Source organism: Chionomys nivalis, chromosome 14 (assembly GCF_950005125.1).
Source record: "Chionomys nivalis chromosome 14, mChiNiv1.1, whole genome shotgun sequence".
NCBI lineage: Eukaryota > Metazoa > Chordata > Mammalia > Rodentia > Cricetidae > Chionomys > Chionomys nivalis.
Window position 1 is genome coordinate 44,209,155 of NC_080099.1, and position 6,093 is coordinate 44,215,247.

The window sequence follows — 6,093 nt, forward strand, 5'->3', positions numbered from 1 at the left end:
ACTACAGAGAGACCCTGTCTCGAAAAACCAAAAAAAAAAAAAGAAAGAAAGAAAAAAGAAAAGATTCTCTCTCTCTTCCTTTGAAAACTCCCTCCCTTCCTTTTTTTTTTCCACTCTGGTGTCCTCAGTGACCTGAACAATGATGAAGACAAAGGAGGTATATATGTTAGAAGGATAAAAATCCAGGGGACAGCTGAACTTGGTGGCACACACCTTTAAAACCAGCACTCGGGAGGCAGAGGCAGGTGGATCTCTGAGTTTGGGACCAACCTGATCTACAGAGTGAGGTCCACAGAGTGAGTTCCAGGAGGGCTAGGACTACATAGAGAAATCTTGTCTCAAAAAAAAAAAAAAAAAAAAAAAAAAAAAGGTGACAATAAGAGAAAGAGAGAAGGAAGAGAGAAGGAAGGAAGGAAGGAAGGAAGAATGGACAGGGAACCATGACGGCAGAGCAAAAGTAGACAGGCTACAATGGGAGTGAAACTAAGCTGAAGTGAGGGAAGGAGGTGGATGAAGGGGTGTTTGAGGGACATATGGGTCACTTAATGGCTGTTGCAAAATGCCTGGAAAATAGAAGACATTTTATAAACATTTACAGAACCAAAGAACAAACTCAGGGAGGTTCTGGGAGCAGAGTTACATAGCATGGGGCATACTACCAACATTTATGGAGTTTCAGCATAAGCCAAACATTCCACTGAACATTTTTATCCTCACTAACACTCCATGAGCCCATTTAATAGATGAAGAGACTGGGGCTCAGAAAGTTGAAGGAGCTTAATCCCAGGGGCAGTAAGTGACGGAGATAAGAATTGAATACTTGTTTGTCTAAATTCTTTCCAGTACACTGTATGAACTCCCCTTTGAATCAAGGGGTCAGTTTGTACCCCTCACTTCCCTTACTAATTTAAACAACCAAAAGTCTAGAGGGGACCCCAAAAGGTATTGTCCTGAGAAAAGTATTAAAAGAGGGGAGATGGGGTGCTTTTCCCACCGAGGAAGGATCATATTAAAGCCTCATCTTCAACAACAGAAAGAAAAACAATCTGAAACTTAATCATCTCCCAGAATTATGATCCCTCCCCGCAGCAGGGAGCACATTAGTAGAACTGAGAAATGATAATTCAGCAGCCCCCAACCCAGCAGGGAGGAAAAGAGGAGGGAAGGGAGGAGAGAGGGAGGAAAGCGGGCATAGGCAGAGAGGTGGGGGAGGGGAGGCAAGGCCTGAACTCCGAGGGTTTTTCTTTTCCTGCTCAGATCTGAGACTGTGTTCGGAGGAGCAGTCTCATAACATTCGCTTCTTCGGTTTTCCTGAGATAGAGTAAGGGGCATGTTGCTCCCCAGGTCAGTTCTAAACATTGAGGGATCCCCCCACTCCCGCTCCCCGCCAGAACATCCAAGCCCACCTAGGACAGTTGTAGCTTGAGGTCTTAACTTAGGTGAGGAAGACTTCATGAGCTCTTAGGGCTGGCTCCAGAGCCCTTGTCTATTGGCACCTAGGCAAATTAGCAGTTTCTCAAACCTGAAGTGCTGGACAGCTCCCGACTCTGCACTGGTTTTCCCGAGTTCAGAGAGGTGGGGCCAGACTTCGCCCGCCCCTTCTCTGACACCGCAGCAGTCCCCACCCTCAAGGGATGCGCGAAGGCTGATGGGAACTACAGGGGACCCAACTTGGGGTCACGAAAGGGTCCCGACTGAGATCTGGTGGGGACCTTGAAACTAGAGGCCCCCTCCCCGGAGGGGCGGGCAACTTCTCCAGACGCATTCCTTCCTTCTGAGTCGAGACCCCTCAGTCCCCAAGCTACATGCCCGCCCCCGCGGGGGGGCAATGGTGCCTTCAGCCCCCGGACATGAATGAGGTCTTTGAGAGCTGCACGCCATGAGGTCAGCAGAGGCCACCGGGTCCCCTGGGGCTGCCCAGCCTTCTAATTCCAAGTCGCTGGGCTAAGAAGGATGAGGAGCTGTTGGGGGAGAGGTGTCCCATGGTCCCTGTCTTAGAGACTAATGGGTTCTGCCTGGGAAGAAAGTCATTCCCAATTAAGCAGTTTCTGATAAACAAGGATCTTAAAGAGGTGAAGATGGTGGCGTGTGTGTGTGTGTGTGTGTGTGTGTGTGTGAGAGAGAGAGAGAGAGAGAGAGAGAGAGAGAGAGAGAGAGAGATCGCCTTTCTCTGTGCCAAGTGAAGATAGTTCTGCATTCCCTTCTCAGGAGGCAGCAGGGCAAACTGCACACAAGTAGAATCCAGCAGGCATTTTCTACCTCCCCTCCCCAAAGCAGGGTCCCACTCGGGATGGAACAGATCCCCACGTTCTCTTCCTTCATCTGGGACTGCCCTTGAGGCCTGGTCCCTCTTTCCTTCTGTCTCCCCTCCCACTCCTGCACTGCACAACCTACCAGGTTTCTATGGAAACGGGCTAGGAAGGCTCTGCCAGGAGGCCAAGGCCACTACTGCTCTTGAAGGGAGGGGAGAAAAGAAATTGAAAGTGAATATCAGGAAACAAGTTCTCTCAGCATTCCCAGAGGGGAAGCAGGTGTGTTGGGAGTGGGGCACAGGAACAGAGAGAGATGTAACTGAATGATTAAGGGGTTCCCTCTTATACCCCCAATTCCCAGTGCTACAGACAGTTAGACAAGCTCCCACAGAAGGATCATTAGTGGGGGTTAAAGGACGAGGTGGGGACACAGGACAGGTAATACCAAGACTTCTGATTCTTCCTCCCTTGCCACCCAAGGTTCTCTTCCTTTTAGAACCTGCCCTTTGGAGAGGATGTCTCTCCAGGGAAATAAGAAATGAGAGAGGAAATAAGAGTGGGGTTAGAGTATTTGGGGTGCTGAGGAGCCCCCCTTAGGCAGGCAATGCTAGAGCTGGCCAGAGATCTAGTACTGTTAGGGTCTTTAATGGCACCCTTCTCTACTCACTGAGGAGCTGGGGATGGCTGGGGTGGTCTGAGGGACGGCAGTTTTCTCGCCTCAGTCCATCCCTTCAGGGTGTTGGGCTATAAAAAGAGGAAAGTGGAGATGACCAGGCATGGGCTAGGAGCAGAGGAGGAGGGATAAGCCTAAGACAGGGCAGGGGAGGGGTGAGTGGGTGGGTGGGTGCAGAAGGATTCTACTTAGGGAAGGTATGGAGACTCTTAGATCTTACTCTCTCCTCATATGCTAACCCCAGGAAAAGCTGTCGCTTGACCAAGGACTGCTGAAAATCTCAGAATTCCAGGAAAGTATGCTATGCGGTCCCTCAGGAGCAAGCTCCCAGGTTATCAGAAGGTTCAGAAGCTTCCCTAAAGAAGAGGGGGAGTGGAAGGGCTCCCGTGAGAACCAAGGGTTTCCAGAATATCAGCCATCAACACTTTTTTGGTCATAGCCCCAAGTATAGCCATCCCGGTGTTTGCTTATTTTGGTTATTTTTTGATCAGATATTTTGGCACTATGCACACTGCCTCCTGTTGCCATGGCAGCCGTGACAGGGGCTGAGGCACCGTGAGAAAAATACCAAAATTAATGAGTGAGAGAAAGTGCAGCCGAGAGAAAAACAAGGTTAAAAAAAGAGTTAAAACAGTAATGAAAACAGGCTTCTGAGCTCCACAGCAGAGCAGCTGCCGAGGTTGCTGGCATCTCCCAGACCTCTAGACAGGACTCACCTGCCCTCCCCCACCCAGCCCAGCCCAGCCCAGACGCAGCAATGGCCTCTGGAGGACCATCCTAAGCTGATCCGCTCCCATCTCCAGTAACATGCTACCTCCCAGAACAGCATCTTGGGGAACAGCTCCTCATCTCCTAGACAACGGAGTCTTAGCTACAGCCCCCACACAACAGTGGTCCAGTTATATTACCAAGAAATGGCGTCCTAGCTACACCCGAGCTTCAGAGCTTTAGCTGCAGGCGTAACAGCATCCCAGTGAGAGCCTTGCACACAAGAACAGCCCAGTCACAATCCTGGGCAATAGCATCTTAGCTATAGCCAATCCTCAATACGCTGTCATCACAGCTATAGCTTCAGGACCAATAGCATGCCAGCTACAGTCCTATATACAACAGTAGCTCGGCTCTTATCCCAGGTAACAGCCTGATTCTCAGGTACAGGCTCCTAGCAACAGCTTTTTTTTTATCTCCTAGACCTACACAGTGTATTTCAGCTACAGCCCAAACCACATCAAATTAACACGGAACAGCTTAGCTATAGCCAGTCCCAAGGGTACCAGTGTCTTACCTACAGCTTCCAGACCAAAGGCTTTTCAGTGACAGCCCCCCTTCAGCACGCACACAGGCATATAAACCCATTACTTCTCAACAGCTTCTTGGGTCCTGTGATTATCTGGCTACAACCTAGGCACGCCAGCATCACAGCAAACAGAGGCAACAGTCTTTCTCTTGGTTTCAGATTCTAATGTATCCCAGCCTTCTCAGCTAGAGCCCAGCCCAGGTAAACACATATTAGCAAGCACCCAGCCATTTTCCTACCTAGCAGCACCCAGGCTTCATTCTCTGGACACAGTCCCAGATGGACTCTCAGTCACTGTCAGTTTGAGGAGCCTCCCCCAACGCCTCACTTGCCAACTGGTCCTCCTCCCAGTTTGATACAGGGCCAAGAGCCTGGCTTCTCTTCTTCAGACTCTACCTCATCTACTCCCCAACCATTCTCCTCAAAGTCTCAGGTCTGCCTGTCCTCCCAGGGGAAAACAAGCCCCAATACTCGTACCTACATTGTCCCAACTCGGGTCCCCACAGACACAACCTGGCAGCAGGAGTAGGAGGGGACATATAGCAGGAGAGACTAATAAGCACTCCCCGACTATTACTGCCTTGGCCCAGTTCGACTCCAACCACTTGGTGCAGGATTTGGGGTTGATGGTGGTGGAGCAGGGAGGATGGAGGGGAACATCTGGGAGATTAGCATTTCCTGCCCAGCTCTGAGGCTGCTGATCCTGCTCAGCCCTGAGCAAAGGAGGAGAACAGAGGAGCCTTTGAATAGCTCCCAGCAAGCAGCCTGGAGCGGGTTTGCTGCAGTGGGCAGCAGGCACATGCTGGGGGCAGGGAGTCTGGGGCAGCTCCTCTGTGGAAGATTTCTTCCCTCCGGCCCACTGATTTGCTTCTCCTCGGTGCTGTGCTCTACGATGGGGCGAGTTTTGCAAGGGACAGAGAAAAGCCACTTAAAGGACAGGCCCTCCTCCCACCAGCTTTCTGCGTCTCCTGTTGAGAACCCCAGTTGGGCTCCTGGGGCTGAAGGATAGGGCTATGGGCGAGTAGAGGGTCCAGATCAGGAAGGGAGATGAGTGGAGGTTAGGGGTGCCCTTCCAGATGGTAGTTCTCCATTGCTTCTTCAGCTAGCTACAGATCTCATCCCGACCTCGAAGAATGCCCCACATAAAGAGGCCCAGAGGCTAGAAAGATGAGAAAACAGAAGAAAAAAAACCACGAGACAGAAGAAAGATAGGTTGGAAAGAGATAGGTACGGGAAATGAGGGAGGGACAGAAACGGAGTGGGGGTGGGGGTCGGTGGCTATGACAGAGACCCAGAGAGCAGTCGTCTCATATAAGTTCCTTTCCCAAACATAGCACCAGACCTTGCTACAGATGCTCTTCCCCATTCGTCTGACCTGGAACATGGGGCCTTGGCTTAGAAAGCAGAGCTAGGCAGGAGGTCCTACTGAATTGGGGCACTTGGCAGCCTGGGTACCAAAACCTGAGCAAGAGGGAGTGCCCAAGCTGCTCAAGCACCTCAAGATGGCGCCAGAGAGCCAGAGCTGAGCGCTAGAAACCAAGTATTGGGAGTGTGAGACACTGCGTGTGACACGGTGACTCGCCGAGTGTGTGACAGGGAGCCTGTGGCACTGTGAGGGCGTGTGACACAAGTCGTGACACTGAGCGGCTTCACGGGGTAGCGATCCCTTTGACTCTATGAGGCGGTTAAATCACCGCCTCAAGTGCATCTCTATCTACACCGCCCAAGAGGGCAGGTGCTGAGGGGACCCTCCAACAGCCTCAAATCAGGAGCGTCATCATCCTCACACTTGAACACCTACCTTCCTCACCCTCACTCTAGAGCTCCAAGATCCCCTGCCCTAAGCTTTCTACGGTCCCCTTTCCAGTCTC